Raw genomic sequence first — 24,980 nt, 5'->3', positions numbered from 1 at the left:
CTGATTTCTGTGGTGCCCTTACCCTGGGGTTTGCCTCTTGCCACTAAAATAACCTCCAAACAATGGGAGAAAACAGCAGTGTTGAATGGTTTGCTTTTATTGTTAGGCAAACCCAATCAGAGAAAACCAGTCTGCCCTTGGGAGTTACCTGTAATTTATATATCATGAGCATGAAGTTTCTTGTGTTCTCTGACATCGTATTGACGGAGGAAGTACAAGATCAAAATAACGATACCCCTTGGCTCTTTGAATATTATCTAGAAGGGAATCATTTATCTCCTCGCCTCTGTGACACTTCACTGTACCAGTATAAAAAAGCACTGGGAAAGAAATAATAATGATGGCATTTGTTAAGCGCTCACTATGTGCCAAACACTGTTCTAAGCACTGGGGGGATACAAGGTAATCAGGTTGTCCCACATGAGGCTCACAGTCTTAATCCCCATTTTACAGATGAGGTAACTGAGCCACAGAGAAGTTAAGTGACTTGCCCAAAGTCACACAGCTGACAAGTGGCGGAGCTGGAATTAGAACCCACGACCGCTGACTCCCAAGCCTGTGCTCTTTCCACTGAGCCATGCTGCTTCTCTACGGTATAAATACCTTATACCATAGTAATGTAAAAAAAAAAAAATTCCACCTCCAATGTATTTCCCACGTTGTGGGGTTAGAGCACAGGTGACAAAAAAATGGTAGAGCGGGAAATGAAGAGTGACTAAACACAAGCATGTTCTCCCCCTGCAGTAGGCTAATTTCCCACCAGATGTGACTGCTATTTTTTTTTTCCATCCTCCTTTCCCCAGCTCTTCTCTACCCAAACCCAAGTAGTTTCACTTGATCTTATGCAGACAACACACGGAAACTTCAAATTGGAATTAGAAGACAGAATTGCCTGCACCGAATAAAGGTTTCCACAATTTATAGTTTTTCAAAGGCTTTAGCCCTGACGAATACTCACCTCAAGATACAGTTCCATAATGCGAGTTAACCCTGAGCCGGATAAGTGTGTCTGGAGGTGGTTTTCTAATCTCCTCATTCCACGGACCTTTAAGCCACCCTCACTGTGACGATCCTCACGACCTTTCCCATAACCCGCAGGCCACCGGTCCGTTCCAGTGGCATAGCAGCAGGACCTCAGGAATGAGAGGAACCCCCCTCGACGATTTTGCATTTTTGAGCCGGGTAATTATTTGAATTTGAGGTAATGAAAGCTGCTATTCTTCTGTGGGCGTCTCCACTTGGATCTTGATGAAATCACCAACCCTCTTGATTCATCGAGTTGATGAACAACAACTGTGTGACGAATAGCAATCTGAAACAGAGATAGCAACAGTCCACTGTCACAGAGGGCATGCTGTATAATTTCTGGGCAGTATTTAATAATAATTGTTTAACGCTTCGTATGTGCTAAGCACTGGGAAGAGAAGCAGCACGGCACAGTGGATAGAGCATGGGCCTGGGAGTCAGAAGGTTACGCGTTCTAATCCTGGTTCTTCCACCTGTCTGCTGTGGGACCTTGGGCAAGTCACTTCATTTCTCTGTGCCTGTTACCTCATCTGGAAAATGGTTATTGGGACTGTAAACCCCACATGGGACAGGGACTGTGTCCAACCTGATTTGCTTGTATCCACCCCAGCATTGAGTACAGTGCCTGGTAAATAATAAGCACTTAACAAATATCGTTATTATTATTATTATAGAGATAATCAGATTGGACGCAGACCCAATCCCAAATGGGGCTTATGGGCTTTATGATCTCAGCCGACTGGAGACAATCTCCATTCCATAGCTGGGAGGGATTGTATTTTGTGTCTATGGATAATGTGATACAATTTTTTTTATGGTATTTGTTAATCGCTTACTGTACAGGCACTGTACTAAGCGCTGGGGTAGATACAAGCTAATCAAATTGGACACAGTCCCTGTCCCACGAGGGTCGCAATCTTAATGTCCATTTTACAGATGAAGTAACTGAGCACAGAGGAAGTTAAGCAGCTTGCCCGTAGTCATACAGCAGACCTGGGGCGGAGTCAGAATTTGAACCGAGGTCCTTCTGACTCCCAGGCCCATGTTCTATCCATTAGACCATACTTCCTCTCCAAATTATCGCCAGTTTTCTAGTGGATCGGAACTTCTGTATTTTCACGGGTAAGGAACATCTCCAGTAGGCTGTTCTGTCAAAAATGATTAGCTGTTGAGCTGGCGCTTCGAATAATGGACACCAAAGGTGCTGCAAGCTTCAGACGCAAGCCATGTCGCTCTGTTACAACGATGATTTTGTTGCTAGCAGCCAAGTCAGGCAGTTATATTTACTGAGCTCTCTCTGTCGAAAGGCTTATATTCCACTTTTGTTGTGTGTTCAAAATGGAAGGGGAAAGAAAAAGTGGAGAAGCATCTTCACCCAAAAATCGTAATGAAGCAGTCATTTCATGGGAATCCATGTGAATAAATCTCTTCTATTTTGAAATATATAGCGAGGTTCGTACAAACTGTCAACACCAAGAAGAGAAGCAGCGTGGCCTAGTGGATAGACCACGGGCCTGGGAGTCAGAAGGACCTGGGTTCCAATAATAATAATAATAATAATAATTATTATTATTATTATGGCAATTGCTGTGTGCTTACTATGTGCCAGGCAGTGTTCTAAGCACTGAGATGGATAAAAGCAAATTGGCTTGGGCGTGTCCCCCGTCCCCCTGTCCCACATGGGGCTCTCAATCCATATTTTACGGATGAGATAACTGAGGCACAGATAAGTTAAACGACTTGCCCAAGGCCACGCAGCAGATAAGTGGCAGAGCCAGGATTAGAACCCATGGCCATCCGACTCTCAGGCCCTTGCTCTATCCACTATACCGTGCTGCTTCTCCGAGTCTGCTCTGTGACCTTGGGCAAGTCACTTCACTTCTCTGTGTCTCAGTTCCCTCATCTATAAAACGGGGATTAAGACTGTGAACCCTGTGTGGGGCAGAGATTGTGTCCAACCTTATTAACTTGTATCTGTTGTTATCAAATGCCTTCAAGTCATTTCTGACCCACGGCGACTCCATAGACACACCTTCTCCAAAACATCCCGTCGCCATCTGTAATCATTCCGGTATGTAGCTCATAGAGTTTTCAACTTGTAGCTAGTACAGTGGCTGGCACGGAGTAAACGCTTAACACGTACTATTTAAAAAGAGAGATCAATGACTCCCTGGTCTATAGTCCTTTTACTTTTTTAATTTTAAAAAATTGTTTATGGTATTTAAATGCTTTTTAGGTGTCAAGTACCATATTAAGCATTGGAGTAAATGCAGGATACTCAGGTTGGACACATTGCATATCCCACTTGGGCTTCACAGCATCAGTAGGGCTCTTAGTAAATATTAACCCCTAATTCTGATCCTATGCTATTGCCCTGAAATAATATCTTAAGGGGACTGTAAGAAGATTTATAGTATTTGACTATGAACCTTTGAGATTCAGACGAGATCCAGAGAAAGGTAATGTACTGGCAGCTAATACTGAGGTTCATTTATTTTTTCAAACCTAGGCTAAATTCAAAAAATAAACTGTATTTGTTTCTCTCCGTTGAAATATCAGATACAGTATATAAAGGTCCATTTTATAGTAGACAAACACTACACTTCCTCTTTCTATTCTTTACTGCTAAAGAGAAATGGCTTTCGTTAAAGTACCCTCCTTGGGCAAACATTAGGGAGTTTGTGGAATATCTGCCCTCCTATGCTGCCCTGGATTGAGCCCGATAGAAGATACTGACTCTTTAATGATATTTGTTAAATGCTTACTATGTACCAGGCACAATATTAAATACTAGGGTAGATACAAGATAATCAGATTGGACACGGTCCCTGCACCACATGGGGCTCACAGTCTTAATCCCATTTTACAGATGAGATAGTTGAGGCACAGAGAAGTGAAGTGATTTGCCCAAGGTCACCCAGCAGATAGGTGATGGAGCAGGGATTAGAACCCAGGTCTTCTGGCTCCCAGGCCCATGTTCTTTCCTTTAGGTCACTCTGCTTCCCTGACTCTGTAAACTGCACTAGACGTTACCAAATCAGTTCTGCTCCCGTGGTTCCGTACAACAGTTGGGATGGTATGGGAAGCTTCTAAAGGCATTGAAAAAACACAGTTGAACACACAGAGTTAGTGTCTTTAAAATGTCTCAGCAGCGTGTCTCAGTGGAAAGAGGCCGGGCTTGGGGGTCAGAGGTCATGGGTTCGAATCCCGCTCCGCCACCTGTCAGCTGTGTGACTGTGGGCGAGTCACTTCACTTCTCTGTGGCTCGGTTACCTCATCTGCAAAACGGGGATGAAGACTTTGAGCCTCACATGGGACCACCTGATTACCCTGTATCTACCCCAGTGCTTAGAACAGTGCTCGGCCCATAGTAAGCGCTTAACAGATGCCAACATTATTATTATTAATTTGTTTCAGAGCAACTCCTGGCCTTGGAGCACATTGCTGACGGAGCCAAAATTAGGAGTCGCTGAACTTTTTCACTTTAGTTTATCCCTCCGATCCATAATTAAGGTGGCATTTTGTGTTTTCTTGCTGCTGTTGTTGTTTTGTAAAGGAAAGGTTCCACACCCTTAGCCCTATCTCCTTTTTTCCACTTGCTGGAACAAAGGGAAGGAACAAATTCTGGATCTAAGATCTGTTCGGTTTTCAACTGTATCTGCAGTACACGGATTCAACAAATACCATTTGACTGCATTCAATTGCAGTACTGTAAGTAGATGACATTATCCATAGTGATATCTGTGATGTGCCTAATATGTGCCAGGCACTGTAGTAAGCACTGGGATGTTTACAAGCAAATCGGGTTGGACACAGTCCCCTTCCCACACAGGGCTCCCCGTCCTAATCCCCATTTTCCAGATGAGGTAACTGAGGCGCAGAGAAGTGACTTGCTCAAGGTCACATCTCAGACAAGCGGCAAGCCGGGATTAGAATCCAGGTCCTTCTGACTCTGAGGCCTGGGCTCTATCCACTAGGCCGTGCTGCTTCTCTATCCATAGTGATTGAAGATGCATGATAATGAGTCTATTGATCTTGATAATGTTGTCTTGTTTTCGTTTTGTTCTGTTTTGCTTTGCAGTCCGTCTCCCCCAGTTAGATTGAGCCCGTCGTTGGGCAGGGACTGTCTCTATCTATGGCCGAATTGTACGTTCCAAGCGCTTAGTACAGTGCTCTGCACATAAGTAAGCGCTCAATAAATACTATTGAATGAATGAATGATGCTTGTAATTGTGGTATCAAGTGCTTCCAATGTGCTAAGTGCTGTATTAAGCACTGGGTTAGACACAAGATTGGCGGCTGAGACACAGTCGCTGTCCCACATGAAGCTCAAAGTCTAAGCAGGAGGGAGGAACAGGATCAAATCCTTGTTTTACAGGTGCGGAAGCTGAAGCACAGAGATGTCCCAAGTGACAATAATAATGTTGGTATTTGCTAAGCACTTACTATGTGCAGAGCACTGTTCTAAGCGCTGGGTTATACAGGGTAATCAGGTTGTCCCATATGAGGCTCACAGTCTTAATCCCCATTTTACAGATGAGGTAACTGAGACACAGAGAAGTGACGTGACTTGCCCACAGTCACACAGCTGACAAGTGGCAGAGCCATGATTCGAATCCATGACCTCTGACTCCCAAGCCCGGCCTCTTTCCACTGAGCCACGGACTTGCCCAAGGTTACATAGCAGGCAAGAGGCAGAAGCTGGGTTAGAACCAGGTCCTCTGGGCTGACTTTGTGAACACTTGAATTTACCTACATTTAGACATTCATCCAAGAAATCCTAAATCTGGCTTCGTTGGACGAGTAAGCACTCAATAAAAGCAGCGTGGCTCCGTGGAAAGAGCGCGGGCTTGGGAGTCAGAGGTCATGAGTTCGAATCCCGGCTCTGCCACTTGCCAGCTGTGTGACTGTGGGCAAGTCACGTCACTTCTCTGTGCCTCAGTGACCTCATCTGTAAAATGGGGATTAACTGTGAGCCTCACGTGGGACGACCCGATTCCCCTGTATCTACTCCAGCGCTTAGAACAGTGCTCGGCGCATAGTAAGCGCTTAACAAATACCAACATTATTATTACCACTGGCTGATGAATTGTGTGAGTTGGCCTGCAGGGAATGTCCTATTAGAACTGGGAATTGATTTCAGCATTTGTAAGGCTATTTCTCTGTGGTCACCTAGTCAAGCTTCCATGATTTACTTCAGATACTGAGGATGGGTAGGGCAAAGAATAAATTGAATTGTGATTTTTTTTTTTTTCAGTTTAGGCTTACCGTTGCACTCAAGTCAATATGAACGTGTTTCTATTGCAGGGAAAGGGAAAGACAAAGTTTGTTATAATCTGAGAGCTACGTGGCACCATCTGCTGACCAAAGCTGAAGTTCGTCCGTCTGAGCACACTCTGGAAATACGTTTCGTCAATCAATCGATCAGTGGTACTTATTGAACACTCATTATGTGCAGAGCACTGTGTTAAGTGCTTGAGACGGTACAACAGAATTAGCAGAAACGTTCCCTGCCCATAATGAATGCATTCAGAATGACAGATACTCATTTTAGTCATCGATAGGAAAGATGCTAAGGAGGGCTCACTAAAGAAATAGAGTTTTATTAACGTGCTTTAAAATATTTTCCTGCCACGTGGTCCTTTTAACCCCCAGGCATCTCTGATTCAGAAAGCCCGAAAAAGAAAAGGCAGATCTGGGAAGAGCCTGGGCTTATAGAGAATAATAATAATAATGATATTAGTGATCCTGGCTTCACCACTTGCCTGCTGTGTGACCTTGGGCAAATCTCTTAATTTCTTTGTGCCTTAATTACCTCATCTGGAAAATGGGAATTAAAACTGTAATCCCTCTGTGGGACAGGGACTGTGTCCAACCTGCTTAACTGGTATCTACCCCAGTACTTAGTACAGTGCCTGATACATAGTAAGCCCTTAACAAAGTCCATAAAGAAAATCACTAAATAAATTGCATTTATTGAGCACTTACTGTGTGCAGAGTATTGTACTAAGCACTTAAAGAGTACAATACCGTACAGTTGGTAGACACATTCCCTGTCCACAAAGAGCTTGCAGTCTAGAGGAGAAGCTTACGGTCTTAAGCACTTAGTTTATGCAAAAGTTCACTTAGTGTGGTGCTTAAGCACTGAGGATGTAAAAGATCATTCCGATCAACTGCAATCCCTGGCTCATGCAGGGCACATAATCTAATAGGTTGGACATCAGGTGTCTCATCCCTATTTTACAGATGAGGAAACTGAGGCTCAGAGAGGTGAAGTGCCTTGCCTAAGGGCATACAGCCAACCAGTGGCACATGAGACTAAAACCCACATCTCCTGATTCTTAGGTCCACTGCCTTTTTACATTTGCCCAGTCTTTCTCTTTAGAGGCACCTATCCAAAGCCCAAACTCACAGTTTGGACAAGTCTCATTCCTTGAGCAGTAGCGTGGCCTAGTGGATAGAGACCAGGCCTGGGAGTCAGGAGGGCTTGGGTTCTAATCCCCGCTCTGCCACTTATCTGCTACTGTGACCATGGGCAAGTCAATTAACTCCTCTGGACCTCAGTTACCTCATCTGTAAAATGGGGACTGAGATTGTGAGCCCCATGTGGAACAGGAACCTGATTAGCTTTTATCTACCCTAGTGGTTAGCACAGTGCTTGGCACATAGTAAGCACTTAAATACCGCAATTATTATCCTCTAGCTACGTATCATAGCATCAGGTATCACTGTTGGGACAAAAGCTGTTATTGCTATACATTTTGGTGTTTTACTGTGCAGTGTTTGTTTTCTGTATCCTAGGTCTGGCTTGCCTACCCCAGTGAAAGCCTCCATTTTCTGTTCTCTCTCCCTTCTGCATCATCTATGCTCCTCAAATGATGACCTTTGGGCACTTGATATTCATGCCAACTCCACAGCACTTATGTACATATCTTTAAATTATACATTATAAATGATTTATTCATATTGAAGTCTGCCTCTCCCTCTGTAAACTCGGTACAGGCAGGGAACGTGTCTGCTAATTCTGCTGTATTGTACAGTCCCAAGCACTTAATACAGTGCCTGCACGTAGTAAGCACTGAATAAATGCTGTTGATTGCTTGATTTTAGGTAATACAGATGCTAGGTTTACTTCTGATTTTCCTCTGAGGGAACACTGTATCTTTACTTTCTTAAAACCTTTTAAATCACTGCAAGATGCTTGAATCCACCTTGACCCCTACCTCTGCTCTTAAAAGCAAGATCCTTTACTCTGCCTTCTCTACTCCAGCTGCTTTTGGCCACCGATTTTTCCCTTCTTCTTCCTCGGAGAACAACACCTACAATTAAGACTTGGGATCCTTCAAAGGATGAAATCATAGTTCATTATGGAAATGCACTAATCATAATGTCCGTCGGATCGGAAAGAGTTTTAGCTCCGACAGATGTCGGGTTTCTGTTTTCATTTCACACAGATCAATACAATTTGGATTAAAACTTAAATTTTTTCTCTGTCTCCTCAAGAATCCTTTTTTTGGGGAATTATAAGAAACGATTCCTGGAATCAGTAGTAGTCTATTATTCATTCAATCGTACTTACTGAGCGCTTACTGTGTGCAGAGCACTGTACTAAGCGCTTGGAAAGTATAGTTCATCAGCAAATGATGAACTGTGGATTATTAGCTGATAGTGTCAGAGACTCAAAGACTGCTTTGGATTGAATCCATCAATATATTAAAATCCTTATGTGGAAAGATAATGTTTAATCCTTAGTTATTGAAAGGTAAATCATGGAGAATTAGTGTCTTCCGCAAGAATTTCTGTCTCAGTATTCTGTTTTCTCAGGCCTTGGTCTGTGTGAGTGGATGGGTGGGTGAGTGGGTGGATGTGTCACCATCACTTTCTACCTACCAGTGGCAACACTCATGTGTACTAAAACTGTTGTAAACGCTACACCTCATTCATCCTGCCATGTTGGGTAGGGGCAGAGCTTGCTTTGGGGTGGTACTTGAATGGGAAAACCAAAGCTAGAAATCTGTGGGTGTTGGGGAAGTTGGGGGTGATGAATTTGGTGTTCCCTGGGTGCCTTTAATGTTAAATGACTCACAGCCCCAAATCCACAATTTCTCTCTCCCTCTCTTCCTCATTCCCACTCTCCCACCTCTTGCTCTCTCCCTCTGTCCTTCCTTCTCTCTGTCCATCCATCAGTGATATTGGAGAGCTTACTGTGTGCAGAGCACTGTACCAAGCACTTAGGAGAGTACAACACAGCAGAGGTGGTAGACATATTCCCTGCCCACAGTGAACTGTCGTTCCTTTTCTTATTCCCTCCTCTCTCTTATCCCCCTTAATCATAAAAATTATGGTACTGAGTGTTTCCTTGCCAACCCTAGGATAGATGTATCATAATCAAGCCAGGCAAATCTCTGTTCCAAGCAGGCTCACAGTCTAGTTGTGGAGTTCCTATCTCCATTTTACAGATGAGGAAATTGAGGCTCAGCCAGGTTAAGTGACTTTCTTAACGGACAAGTCACGCAGCGGGGACAATTTCAGAGCTGGGATAAAAATCTGAGTTTCCAAGAGAGGCAACGTGGCCTAGTGGATAGAGCACAGGCCTGGGAGTCAGAAGGACATGGGTTCATTCATTCAATCGTATTTGAGTGCTTACTGTATGCAGAGCACTGTACTAAGAGCTTGTTCTAATCCCAGCTCCTCCACTTGTCTCCTGTGTGACCCTGGGCAATGACTCCTCTAGATTGTGAGCCTGCTGTGGGTAGGACTGTCTCTCTTTATTGCTATATTGTACTTTCCTAGCGCTTAGTACAGTGCTCTGCACACAGTAAGCGCTCAATAAATACGATTGAACGAATGAATGAACTTGTCTGTGCCTAAGTTTCCTCATTTGTAAAATGGGGATAAAGACTGTGAGCCCAATGTGGGACAAAGACTGCGTCCAACCCGATTTGCTTGTATTCACCCCAGCTTTTAGTCTAGTGCCTGGCACATAGTAAGCACTTAACAGATACCACAAATATTATTATTTTTATTATTAATTGACTCCCAACCCCAAACTCTTTCCACCAGGCCAGAACTGGACTACTCTTGTTCCTACTCTGCATTCTATATAGCACCTTGGCTCATTAAAGAGAAAGTTAGTCCTCTGGATTCAGGCTGGACTATACAAGTAGTAATCTGTATGACTAAGTGCTCAATATAGTGCAGTTGTTTAGTGCAGTGCTCCCTACATAGTGTAAGTGCTCACATACCATTGATCATGATCTCTACCCTTCAGGCACTGCCAGTTTTGTAAAGTGGGAAAGTGGGAATAATCGTAATAATAATAATGATAATTGCTCTTGTTATGTTAAGCGCTTACTATTCGCCAGGCACTGTACTAAGCGCTGGGGTGAATACCAGCAAATCGGGTCGGACGTATGGGGTTCACAGTCTTAATCCCCATTTTACAGATGAGGTTACTGGAACACAGAGAAGTTAGTGACTTGCCCCAAGTCACACAGCAGAGAAGTGGCAGTTACTGTGTCAGAGCTCTGTACTAAGTGCTGGGAAAGAATAACCAAGTGGGAAAAAATTGAGTATGGGATTTCTGCCTATCTCGATGGGTAGAGATGGGAACCAGGAAGGTTTGGGAACATTCTCTTGTGAAATTGCCCCATGCTAAGACATTCAAATCACTCAATAAAATTTGGAGCTGCGAACAGTAGCGGACTCCAAAAACAGCCCGGAGAAGCAGCGTGGCCTACTTAAAGACCATGGGCCAGGGAATCAGGGAACCTGGGTTCTAATTCCAGCTCTGCCACTTGTCTGCTGTGTGACCTCGGAGAAGTCGGTAACTTTTCTGGGCCTCGGTTACCTCATCTGTAAAAGAAAGATTAAATCTTCCTCCCTCCAGTATAGATTGTGAGCTCCAGGTGGGACAGGGACTGTGTCCAACCTGGTAAACTTGTATCTATCCTAGAGTTTAGAACAGTACCTGACACATAGTAAGCGCTTAAATACCATAAAGAAGTCCCTTTAATAATAATAATAATGGTATTTTTAAGCACTTACTATGTGCCAGAATCTGTAAAGTGCTGGGGTTGATAATAATTCTTATAATAATTATGGTATTTAAGTGCTTACGTGTCGGGTCCTGTACTAGGTTCTGGGGTGGACACAAGCAAATCGGATTGAACGCAGTCCCTGTCCCACGTGGGGTTCACAGTCTTAATCCCCACTTTACAGAGAAAGTAACTGAGGCACAGAGAAGTAAAGTGACCTGCCAGGGTCACACACACAGCAGCCAAGTGACAGAGCTGGGATCAGTACCCAGGTCTAACTCCCGCCTATCCACCTTTTTAAAACAGTGTGAGAAGGAGCCAACAACTTATAGTAATAATAATAATAATTATGAGATTTAAGTGCTTACTATCTGCCAAGCACTGTTCTGTCTCTATCCTTGTGGCAATACGTTTATGATGGTTTTGGTTTCATCAAAGCCATTGTATCTATACATTCTAGTAGAGAAGCAGCGTGGCTCAGTGGAAAGAGCGCGGGCTTGGGAGTCAGAGGTCATGGGTTCGAATCCCGGCTCCGCCACTTGTCAGCTGGGTGACTGTGGGCAAGTCACTTAACTTCTCTGTGCCTCAGTTACCTCATCCGTAAAATGGGGATGAAGACGGTGAGGCTCACGAGGCTAGGGATAACCTAAGGAGTGCTAAGCACTGTATTTAGCACTTGGGAGATTACACCAGAAGCAAGACACTCGCTTTCTGCCTTTAGGGAGCTTACGATTGAATGTGGGAAACATACAAATTACCTGCTTACAGTGAAAGCGGGAGAAAGAGTAGGATTAGAGAAACAGCGTGGCTCAGCGGAAAGAGCCCGGGCTTGGGAGTCAGAGGTCATGGGTTCGAATCCCGGCTCGGCCACTTGTCAGCTGCGTGACTGTAGGCAAGTCACTTAACTTCTCTGCGCCTCAGTTACCTCATCTGTAAAATGGGGATGGAGACTGCGAGCCTCACGAGGGACAACCTGATGACCCTGTATCTACCCCAGCGCTTAGAACAGTGCTCTGCCACATAGTAAGAGCTTAACAAATTCCAACATTGATATCACGGGAAGTGGTACCCATATATCAGGAAATGGGCCTTATTCATCTGGTTTTTGTGAGATTGGAGAATTAGAACCTCTCACTAGGGGGGGCTGGAGACCTAAAAGACCCATATTTTCCTAAATAATTTTTTTCCTTTTAAACCTTAGAATAACTGGAGTGCGGCAGCCTAAATTTGACCTTTGCTTCAGAACCCTTGAAGCCCATTACCATTTAATCAATCAATCAATCCTATTTATTGAGCACTTACTGCGCGCAGGCCACTGTACTAAACCCAGGAAACATTTCCTGCCCACAACCGGCTTACGGTCTAGAGGGGATAATTGTGGTATTTGTTGTGTGCTTACTACGGGCCGAGCACTGTACTGAACACCGGGGTTGATACTAGATGATCAGATTCCACATGAGGCTAACAGTCCGAGCTGGCAGGAGGAGGATTTAATCCCCATTTTGCAGAGGAGGTAGCCGAGGCACAGAGAGGTGAAATGATTTGCCCGAGCTCGCACAGCGGACCACTGGGGTAGCTGAGATTAGAACCCAGGTCCTCCAACTTCTAGGCCTATGTACTCTCCACTAAGCCCGTTTGTGAACGAGTTGTGTTTTCTCCTAATGAATCAGAGTAATGTTGCATTCATGCGGCCACTCCCACCACGGAATCCTTGCTCCAGTGGTTCATATCCTGGAAGGACGATTAGAAATTAAAGTGAAGATTAAAGAGCCCTTAAATTATCTAGAATTCTTGAATTTTGAACAGACTATGAAGTGCAACCTTGGTAAATTTGGGAAGTGTGTTGGGGGATAGGATGGAAGAAGAATATACTAGTTTCTTTATAGAAGCTCCAAAGAAGCCCTTTGTTGTCTATGAACTCTATTGTATTGTACTTTCCCAAGCGCTTAGTGCTCTGCACACAGTAAGCATTCAGCGAATACCACTTATTTATTTGGATGCTGCAGAAGTCGGGTCCTTCATAGACTGCTGGGCCTACTACTGGAGCAGCATGGCTCAGTGGCAAGAGCGTGGGCTTGGGTGTTAGAAGTCGTGGGTTCTAATTCACCCATTCGATAGTATTTATTGGGTGCTTACTATGTGCAGAGCACCGTACTAAACGCTTGGAATGTACAATTCGGCAACAGATAGAGACAATCCCTGCCCAGTGACGGGCTTACAGTCTAATCGATGCTGCTCTGCCACTTGTCGGCTGTGTGATTTTGGGCAAGTCACTTCTCTGTGCCTGTCACCTCATCTGTAAAATGGGGATTAAGACTGTGAGCGCCCCGTGGGACAGTTATCTTGTATCTACCTCAGCGCTTAGAATAGTGCTTGGCACATAGTAAGCCATTATTGCTAGTGCCTCTTCTTAGCCAGCAGACAATTCAGACCAACGATCTCTCTCCCCGCACCTCCACTGCTTCACCCACACCCTTCAGTCTGTATCTCTTAAGCACCAAAATACTCACCCCATCCCACCTCTGCAACGTATTTTAGAATATGCCTCTTTACCCAATTGCTTCAGTGTCCGTCTCTCCCACTACAGTGTAAGCTCCATGAAGGCAAGGATTGTTTCTTTTTATTCTATTAGATCCCCTCCGGCATTTAGGACAGTACCCTGACCTCAGTAAGTGCTCAGTAAATCCTATTGAATGATTTTTACGATTGATTAGCTGTCTGAAGAGAAGACAGCGAGGAGAAATAAACTCTTCAGATATGAGTCTTCAGATACATAATGATTTTTGTCCTGTGTAACCGATGAACATTCAGTTGATTTTAGGCACTGCCTGAAGTGCACATATTAGATCCTTGAAAATGTTAAATATTTCAAAGTAATTTGGTAAATTATTTTCTTTCCCCATGGGAGCAGAGATAAAAGGGATTCTTCCTCTACCCAATTCTCAAACCAGAAACACAAAACTGTTCAGGAAAAAAAAAAAAATATTTTTCCTGATTGTTGTCCAGAAGTAGGCTAAAACTTGCTCTGGGAGGCAAGGGAATATTAACACTAATAACAGTGGCATTTATTAATAACCTGCTATGTGTCAAGCACTGTGCTGGGCACTGGACTAGATATAATACACCAAAATCAGATACTCTTACAATTCGGGGAGCAAGAACAGACACTTAATCCCCATTTTACAGATGAGGAATTAATTAGCAGTTAATGGACTAACCGGAGCTCACACAATGGGCAAATGCACTGTTACTAGACTGAAAACTCCTTGTGGGAAGGGAACGTGTCTACGCACTCTGATTTTGTATTCTTTCAAGCACTTAGTACAGTGCTCTGCACATAGTAAGTGCTTAGTAAATACCACTGATGGATTGATTGAAGTGGAAGAGCTGGGATTAGAACTCTAACTCCCAGGCCCATGCTCTAATTAATAATAATAATAATGATGATGATGGTATTTGTTCATTCATTCATTCATTCAATAGTATTTATTGAGCGCTTACTATGTGCAGAGCACTGTACTAAGCGCTTGGAATGAACAAGTCGGCAACAGATAGAGACAGTCCCTGCTGTTTGACGGGATTTGTTAAGCACTTACTATGTGCCAAGCACTGTTCTAGACTCTGGGGTAGATGCAAGGCAATTAAATTGTCCCACATGGGGCTCACAGTCTTAATCCCCATTTTACAACTGTGGCACAGAGAAGTGAAGTGACGTGCCCAAGGTCACACAGCTGACAAGTGGCAGATCCGGAATTAGAACCCACAACCTCTGACTCCAAAGCCCGTGTTCTTTCCAGCAAGCCACGTAGCTTCCATAGAAAATGGAGAAACAGAAAAACAGTTTAGAATATATATCAGAAATATATATTAGAATATATATTAGATGGTAACCAAGCAAAGTCCCTCTCCGCTAAGGTTAGAACAAGAGGAATTTAGGTGACCCTGCAGCATGAGGGATGAAGGTTAGCTACTTGGTCATTTTTTTTAAGCCAATTTTGCAGATTAACACCAATGAGGCCTCTTCTCTCCTACCAGGCGATTTTATTGGCTGCTGACTGTCAGCAAGGCTGCTATAGGTTTGCAGAAAATTATTTTTACACATTCCTGATGTCTACTCCATGGTCATAGGTGCAGGAGAAGAAAGGTGAAAAGGCCAGAAACTAAAGAGATTCTCACTCATTTGCCAATTCCAGTTCTAGTAGGAAAGCAGTAATTCCATAGCGCTTTCCAGTGACAGATTGCAAACTTCCAGTCTTCCCCAAGATGTCTCCTTAGACTGAAATTGTCCGGAAACTCCAGATATAGTGAAATAATGCACCTCCTGTCCTATGTGTCGTTCAGTGGCTTCAGAGAGGAGTTTAAATTTGCTTTAACTCTAACCTCATAGAGGAATATTTATTTTTATTTCAAAGAAACGGACTGGCACTATAGAACTCAACCCATTTTTATGAAATTTAAATTAAAAGTGGGCATTTTCTTCCGTCGTACTTTTGAGGTGGATAAAGAGATCCCCAGCTGGCCCCAGCTGGGGTGGCTGCTCGCTCAGTTTTGGCTGGACGGTCTGGGATGGTTCCAGCACTGGACGTCTGCGGATCCGGTATTTGTATTTTCAGGTCCCAGCCTCCCTCCGCCTTGGTTCCTACCTCTGAGTCCCTCAGCTCGGAAAAGGCACCTGGGTTCACGGAAAACTGGGAGGGGAATTCAGTGACCCTGCAGAAAGACAGAGGGGTGAAAGGGCCTTCTCAGCGCAGCCTAGTGGAACATGGGACCTGGGTTCTAATCCTGACTCCTCCAGTTGTCTGCTGCGTGTCCTTGGGCAAGTCACTTCGTTCCTCTGTCCCCTTATATGCGAAATGGGGATTCGATACCTGTTAGGTTGTACTTTTCCCAGGACTTAGTACAGTGCTCTGCACCCAGTGACGACTCACTAAATCCCACTGATTGATTTACTGTTCTCCCTCCCTATTAGACTGTGAGCCCCCCTTTGAAACAGGGACTGTATTGGACCTGATGATCGCGTATCCACCCCAGTACCTGGCAGGCGGAAAGTGTTGAACAAATGCCTCAAACAATCGATTGAGGATTTTGAGTGCTTACAGTGTGCAGAGCACTGTACCAAGCGATGACAGCGATGATTATATTTGTTAAGCACTTCCTATGTGTCAAGCACCATTCTAAGCCTGGCGTAGATACGAGCTAATCGAGTCGATCAAAGTCCCGGTCCCACGTAGGGCTCACAGTCTTAATCTCCGTTTTACAGAAGAGGTAACTGAGGCCCAGAGAAACGAAGTGATTTGCCCAAGCACAGCACAGAGGGGTGTTGCTGGAATTCGAGCTCAGGTCCTTCTGACCGACATACCCGTGTTCTTTACACTAGGCAACACTGCATCTCTAAGCGCTTGGGAGAGTACAGCGTAGCAGAGTTGATAGACAAGACTGTAAGCCCGTCAATGGGCAGGGATTGTCTCTATCTGGTGCCGAATTGTCCATTCCAAGCGCTTCGTACAGTGCTCTGCACGTAGTAAGCGCTCAGTAAATACTATTGAATGACTGAACGTGACTTGCCCACAAGAAGCTTACAGTCTTTACAGCAGCGTTGTAGGTCAGTGGGCACTTGGATTTCCACAAATTGTCATGGTTCGTGGTGGCATCACTGGGCTCTGCCACGTGGCCAAAGTTGCGCTCACGACATCACACGGCTGAGTGCTGGATGTCTGCAGATGCTGTCTGCCGTGGCAACCCTATGCTCTTCCCCTCTCCCAGCCCCACAGCACTGATGTACATATCTGTCATTTTATTTTCTTTATTTGAATTGAGGTCTGTTTCCCTCCCCGCCCCCCCCGCTCTAGATTGTAAGCTCACTGTGGGCAGGGAACTTGACCATTTAATAATGTTGGTATTTGTTAAGCGCTTACTATGTGCAGAGCACTGTTCTAAGCGCTGGGGAGATACAGTGTCATCAGGTTGTCCCATGTAGGGCTCACAGTCTTCATCCCCATTTTACAGATGAGGTAACTGAGGCCCAGAGAAGTGAAGTGACTTGCCCAAAGTCACACAGCTGACAAGTGGCAGAGCAGGGATTCGAACCTATGACCTCTGACTCCCAAGCCCATGCTCTTTCCACTAAGCCACACTGCTTAGTGTTGTAGTGTACGCTCATTCATTCGATCGTATTTATTGAGTGCTTACTGTGTACAAAGCACTGGACTAAGCACTTGGAAAGTACAATTCAGCAGCAGAGACAATCCCTACCCAACAACGGACCCTCCCAAGCGCTTAGTACAGTGTTCTGCACGCCGTAAGCGCTCAATAAATATGATTGAATGAATGAATGAATGATGCTGGGGAAGTCATCAGAGAAGCAGCACTGCCTAGTGGATGGAGCAGAGGCCTGGGAGTCAGAAGGACCTGGGTTCTAATTCTAGTTCTGCCACATGTCTGTTGTGTGACTTTAGGCAAGTCATTTCACTTCTCTGTGCCTCAGTTACCTCATCTGTAAGATAGGGATTAAGACCGTGAGCATCATGTGGGATAGGGACTGTGTCCAACCCAACTTCCCTGTATCTATCCCGGCGCTTATTACAGTGCCTGGCACGTAGTAAACACTTTACAAATACCATTATTTACTTCTTGTGCCTTAATTTCTCATCTGTAAGACCGTGAGCTCAGTGTGGGACATGGACCGTGATTAACTTCTTAACTGATTAACTTTTATCTACTCCATCACTTCATACAGTGGTTGACACAAAAGTAAGCTCTTAATAAATACCATAAAAAGGGAGAAAAATTACGGTCACAAATTTTGAGCAAAAACACCAATACCAGGGCACTGCAAAGAGCTCATGTGGGGCAAATTACCACGCAGGATGCGAACAGATAGCAACAGTCGGGTGGTCTGGAGCTCAGCTAATTTATTGCCTGCGTCTAATTTATTTTCTTGTTTGTTTTTGCCAAGAGTCCTGTCCCACTGCTTTGATTTACTTCAGAAACCTGAGCTAAATAGAAGGAATCAATTTCTGCTGTAATTGCTTTAGGAGGAATGTGGCTCATATTTCTTCACTAAGCGGGAGAAGGCTCCTCTGTAATTATAGAAAGGTAGAAATGGAACAATGAGCATATAGTTTCCTTCCCCCGAACAACTAAAGCAATTAAAACAAAACCATCCAGGCCCGGAGCGTTACAAAGCAACCATTAAACGACTAACATTTTAAAGAGGTTGGTCATCTGCAAAGACAAGTCCAATGAGAAGTGGCCAAGAAAACCCAGGCTTTTATGGCCTTTACGTCACACTGCTTTTGGCTCCGTTTCTCCCCAGCACTTTGAACGTGCCCGTCTCGGGCTTAGCTGGTTCCTCTGGGTAAAGAGTGGAAACGGATATATATGTAGGACTCAAAAGCGTGTTTCTGTACGTGTGTGTCGTGGGGTGTGGGCTGAGGTATAAGAGTCTCTGAGCCACCGTTGCCTAGAGTTAGAGGATTAGAATAGAAAAATCGTTACTAATAATGACGACGATAATAACTGTAGTATTTGTTCCCCGCTTATTATGAGCCAAGCCCTTACTGAGCACTGGAGTAGATACAAAATGATCAGATCGGACACAGTCCCCGCCCCAGAGGGGACTCAGAGTCTGAGGCGAAGGGAAAATAAGTATTGAGTCCCCATTTTAAGCTCAGAGAAGTTTAGTAACTTGCCCAAGGTCACCCAGCTGGCAAGTGGCAGAGCTGGGATTAGAATCCAAGTTTGGCGACTCCCAGGCTCGTGCTCTTTCCACTAGACCAAACGCTATTTTTGCTCTGGGGCTTTTCGAAATGACTCACCGGCCTGAACCTGACATAGATCACAGAGGAGGTGTGGGGCAGGGAGGATTTAGAGCCCTGTCGGGAATTTCAGGGGTCGGGGACCTCGGTTGCTTCACCCAGTGCAAAGTAGAGGACAGCAGGGCCTTGTGGAAAGAGCATAGAATTGGGAATCGGGAGACCTGGGCTTGAGTCCCAGCCACTGGCCCTCTGTGTGACCTTGGGCAAGTCACTTCACCATTCTGGAGCTCAGTTTCCTCACCTGTAAAATGGGTATAAAGTACACTTCCAGCCCCATGGGGGACTGTGTCCAATCTAGTAACGCTGCATCGATCCCAGCCTGTAGAAAATAGTATGTGCGTAATAAATACAGTGATTATGACTAGTTCAGCTGCATGCAGGCCTTCTAAAGGGCAGCTTGCTAAGAGGAATGTTCTGGAAAGAAATCCCTGGTAGGAGAGAGAGAGGGCACGTGCACTTACTGCTGTTGGATCAGTGAGGGGGAGGATTGGGGGGCGGGATGGTCCCCAAACCCCAGCACCGGCATTTTGTTAGTGGGCGTAGGGTGTGGAAGCCCCATCAAACTAAATTCATTCAATAGTATTTATTGAGCGCTTACTATGTGCAGAGCACTGTACTAAGTGCTTGGAATGTACAAATTCCCTGCCACCTCCAACCCACTGTCTAAACCGTCCCCCAACTTTGACACCTTGTTCCCTCCCCCGACCCCCTGTACATTCACGAGCCCTCAACCCCCACTCTTTGACGCCTTTCTATAGTGCTATGTAATAATAATAATAATGTATTTGTTAAGGGCTTACTATGTGCCAAACACTGTTCTAAGCGTTACATGTTCCTCCAGGGACTTGGTCCCAGGCTAGCTCACTGTCAAGGGCTTCACTTCCCTCATCTGAGGCCTCCCGCTGAAATGCTGTCCAGCCATTTGAAGCCCCCCACCCCATTCCTGAGACATCCAAGTCTGATGAACTGCAGTCGGCATCACAGCTGTAATGATCTTATTTTAGTATCCGTCTCCTCCGTTGTATTATAAAGTCCTAATGACCCTCTCCCAAGTGCTTAGGACAGTGCTCGGCACATAGCGGGCACACAGTCGATACTACGGCCTGAAAGGCTGAGCTTTGGATTCAGGATGTTACGAATGAAAGAACTGCATGGCCTAGTGGCAAGGGCACAGGCTTGGGAGTCAGAGGACCTGGGTTCTAATCCTGACTCCACCACTTGTCTGCTGTGTAACCTTGGGAAAGTCGCTTAAACTTCTCTGTGTCTCAGTTACCTCATCAGTAAAATGGAGATTAAGAGTGTGAATCCGGGTAGGATGACCTGATTACCTTGTATCTACCTCAGTGCTTAGAACAGTGCTTGGCACACAGTAAGCATTTAACAAATACCATCATCATTATTATTATTAGGAAACAGCTCCAGGAAATGAGAAATAAGAAATGCACATTAACAGCGATCCTGCTTCTGCAGATTATGTCTTTCCATGCTGACCTTGATTGTTTTTGCTTGTTTTTAAACAACTTCTTTGGGCCATGTTTTGGAATCCTGTGATAATCAATTGGACTGCACTCCTAATTGCTATTTTAAAGTGATTCATCGATACACACTTAATTGCTTTGGGGGCCCTACTGAAAATGTCCTTTTTTTTAAATGCTATTAATAGGTTTAAAGTTTCTTTTGTGGTCACTGACTTCAGAAACAGGATGTGAAAGATTTTCAGTTGGTATTTCAAGAGTTACCACAACAATGCCAAGAGATAAAAATGAGAGTGTTCATAAACATGAAAAACGGAGATTCTATCTAGTCTAGACGGGACTTCCTTTCAGCTAATTGGAAGCTTTGTGCAAGGAACTTTGAAAGAAAATTTCAGCCTAAGGAAAGATGGCTTCAGAATAACGAAACTCTAACGCAAATCATAGCAGTGCTGTGGCCGTGCCTAGTCCAACTTGTATAATTTTTTCATGATGTGCAATTGATAAAATATAGTATTTCAGATATGAGAAAGGACATAAGAATTGTGCTATCTGTTAAGCGCATATTGTGTGCCGAACACTATACTAAGTACTGGGGTAGATGCAAGATATCAGGTCGAACACGGTCCCTGCCTCCCATGGGGCTAAAGGTCTAAGTAGTCAGGAGAAGCAACAAGGCCTAGTGGCTAGAGCACAGGCCCGGAAGCCAGAAGGACTTGGGTTCGCATCCTGGCTCCACCACTCGTCTGCTGTGTGACCTTGGACAAGTCATTTCACTTCTCTGGGCCTCAGTTACCTCATCTGTAAAATGGGGATTAAGACTAAAAGCCCCTTGTGGGACATGGTCTGTGTCCTACCCGATTACCTTGTGTCTACCCTCAGTGCTTAGTGCACTATATGGCATGTAGGAAGCACTTAATACAATTAAAATAAAATCATTGAATCCCCCTTTTGCAGAAGAGGAAACTGAGGTCCCTGAGAAGTTAAGTGACTTGCCCAAGGTCGTACAGCAGGCAAGTGGCAGAGTTGGGATTAGAACTCAGGTTCTCTGACCTTCTTCTCTGTTAGATGCTCTAATTTGCGGTATGATTAAAAAAATGAACAACTTTGACTGCATTTATTGAAGCATCAGTAAATACCATATATTTGTATTTTTATTTTATTTTGCCAAAGCACTTTCACATCAATGACCTCATTTTTTCCACGGTAGCCCTGGGGGTTAGGGAAAAGCAGGAATTGCTTCTCCCCATTTTGCAGGTGAGGAACATGAGGCTCAAAGAAGTTTTATATGATATTCGTTAAGCTCTTGCTAAGTTGAGTGACCTGCCCCAAGTCCCACAGTTGATTAGGGGTAGATTCATTCAATCATATTTATTGAGCACTTACTGTGTGCAGAGCACTTTACTAAGCGCTTGGGAAGTACATTCTGTGTCAGGCTAATTTTTTCCACTAGATCATGATCCCTCTCCCCACTTCCCTATGGTAATGAATGGCGAGATGAACTTTTCTGAGCTTAATATCTTTTTCTGATCTCCTTAGGAGTTGCTAATTATCAAGGAAACAGCATCACAAGGAAAGATCACAAAGGGGACGTGTTCGAATTATCTTCCTCCAAATGGATGGAGACCCGAAGACCCTCCCACCTCCACCCACCATTATAAGGTAAGTTCCCTGAGGGCAGGGAACGCGTCTCTTATTAATTTTGGTCTTTGAGGATCCATTCTTGCCAGTGCCAGTCTTTCCTTCTTCGGTCCCTTCCTCTTTCCCTAGTTGATGGGGTGAGTTTTGCCTCTTCCGCCGAGATAGGAAGTGGATTCTAATTCAGAAAGCTGCAGAGGGATGCAGGAAGTGGCGTTACAAAGAGAGTCAACAGCCTGCTAAACGCTTCCGAAGTGTTGCTTTGGCATGGTCTTGTAGATCTCATCTGTCATGAAAATGTCAAGTGATATCTATGGAAACACTCCAAGTACCTGCTCCATTGAATCCCAACTTCTGCCTGAAGATATTGGTTTATTTTGATTGTCCATTGTTTGATACTGCAAGAAGATAGATAAAATGGCAAAATTAGTGAGTTATTGGTTATTACTTGCTATAAAAGGTTGACCTTTTAACATGCATGTGTAAAGAGCACAAGCTTGGGAGTCAGAGGTCGTGGGTTCTAATCCCAGCTCCACCACTTATCAGCTGTGTGACTTTGGGCAAGTCACTTCACTTGCCTGTCCTCAGTTTCCTCATCTGTAAAATGGAGATGAAGACTATGAGCCTCTCGTGGGACAACTTGATTACCTTGTATCTACTCCAGCACTTAGAACAGTGCTTGGCAGATAGTAAGTGCTTAACTAATTCTATTATTATTATGAATCTTATTCAGTTTATGGTCTACTGTAGAACTCCATATTTAGGATATGGCTTTTTTTTGCTTTGCATAAAAATAGAGAAGATAGAGTAACTGGGCGTCAGAACACTAAAGTGAGAGATGCAGTGGTGCATCCTGAGAGACAAGTGTTCACTGGGGCTAATATGGAAATGGAATAGAGCACAGGCCTGGAGCCAGAAGCAGCTGGGTTCTAATCCTGGATCTGCCTCTTGTCTGCTGTGTGACCTTGGGAAAGTCACTTCACTTGTCTATGCCTCTCAGTTCCTTCATCTATAAAATGGGGATTGAGACTGTGATCCGTCTGTGGAACAGGGACTGTGTTCAACCTAGTTTCCTTGCATCCACTCCAGTGCTTAGAACAGTGCTTGGTACATAATAAGTGCTTAACAAATACCACAGTTATTATTAAATGGATTCTGATTGGGCTCTAAGCAACCAAAGGTGCCAAAAAGGATTTCAGATGCCTTGAACATTTGCCTCAGGTCCCTTCTGGAGAATCAAAGAACACTTACCTTTGAGGTGTTTGAGATTTAAGGATGTGTGGGGTGTGAACTCCCCGTGTTATTTTTCCATAGCAATGCCCATGAAGTTTGGCTCTTGATGTATAACACAGAAAGAACAGCTGCACTGTAAGAAGGAACTTGTGATTGAAGAGGCCGATTCTAGAAGAGAGTAACTGGAAATATCTGACCTCATTTCAAACATTTATGGCACTGCAACGGAGCTTTAGAGTAAGCACATAGGGATGACAAGAAGGCTTTCTGATGTGGTCATGGATCACCGGATGCCTGAAGAAGTTAAGATTAGTTCATCCTTCCATATGGAAAAAAGAATCTTATTTTTCCATGTATTATTTAAATTTGTTAAATGAACTGCACGCAACAGCACTGAAATGAGTCTCGAGATCCAGAATACTGGTTCTCCAGTGTGGTGGGATTCCAGCAGTGTGGCTGAGTGGATTGAGCCCAGGCCTGGGAGTCAGAAGGACCTGAGTTTTAATCCCAGCTCTGCCACGTGTCTGCTGGGTGACCTCGGGCAAGTCACTTCACTTCTTTGGGCCTCAGTAACCTTATCTGTAAAATGGAGACCGATACTATGAGCCCCATGTGGGACAGGGATTGTTTCCAATCTGATTAACCTGTATCTCCCCCCAGCACTTAGAACAGTGATTAGCACATAGTAAGTGCTTTAAAAAGTACCATCATTGTTATTATTATTATTAATAAATGTCACAGGGGAGTGATTTCAACTTTCACGGTTCACATTGGAGGAAAGATCTTTTGGAAGGTCTCTATTAGGTGTCTGCCAACTCTGTTGTATTGTACTCTTCCAAACGCTTAGTACGGTGCTCTGCAGATAGTGCTCAATGAATTTGATTAGGCTCCACCAAATGTCACTGCACCCCAGTGTCTTGCAGAAACCCTTAATTTATGTAAACCCTATGTAAATGAACAGCCGAGCCTTTTTGTTTTGCAGATTGACAATTGATTCACATAAATTGGGGTAAGATTGACATTATTAGTCTATTAGGTGCTCTGAAAATCACATCTCTTCCAAGTGGCTTTCACAAAGTCCTCATTTTCCCTATCCATCCTCCCCTCAGTGTGCACTTGCCTTTATACCCCTAAAGCACTGTGAAATTTACCCCAGCCCCTCAACGCTTATGTACAGTTCCTTTCATGTATACGTCATGTCCTTTCATGTCTTCTCGCACGTCCTGCCTCTGGCCTGGAATACCCTCCGTCTTCATATCTGACAGACAATTATTCTCCCCACCTTCTAAGCCCTAGTGAAGGCACATCTCCTCCGGAGGCCTTCCCTGACTGGGCCTTCCTTTCCTCTTCTCCCACTCTCTTCTGCGTCACTTTGACTGGCTCCTTTTATTCATCTTCCCTACCAGCCCCAAACCACTTATGTACATATCTGTAATTTTATTTATTTATGTTAATGTCTGTCTCCCCCTCTAGACTGTAAGCTCCTTGTGGGCAGGAAATGTTTGTTATATTGTTATATTGTACTCTTCCAAGTGCTTAGTACAGTGCTCTGCCCACAATTAGCGGTCAAGAAATGTGATTGCCTGACTGACTGACTTTCACTCTACTATTTTTCCTAACTGTATTTTAATGTCTGTCTCGCCCTGTAGATTGTAAAGTCCTTATGGACAGTGATTGTGTTTATTCATTCATTCTTTCAATCATATTTATTGAGCACTTACTGTATGAAGAACACTGCACTAAGCCCTTAGAAAGTA

This window comes from Ornithorhynchus anatinus, chromosome 8 (genome assembly GCF_004115215.2).
Source record: "Ornithorhynchus anatinus isolate Pmale09 chromosome 8, mOrnAna1.pri.v4, whole genome shotgun sequence".
Classification (NCBI taxonomy): Eukaryota; Metazoa; Chordata; class Mammalia; order Monotremata; family Ornithorhynchidae; genus Ornithorhynchus; species Ornithorhynchus anatinus.
The sequence above is the reverse complement of the archived record's forward strand: the minus strand, read 5'-3'. Positions refer to the sequence as shown.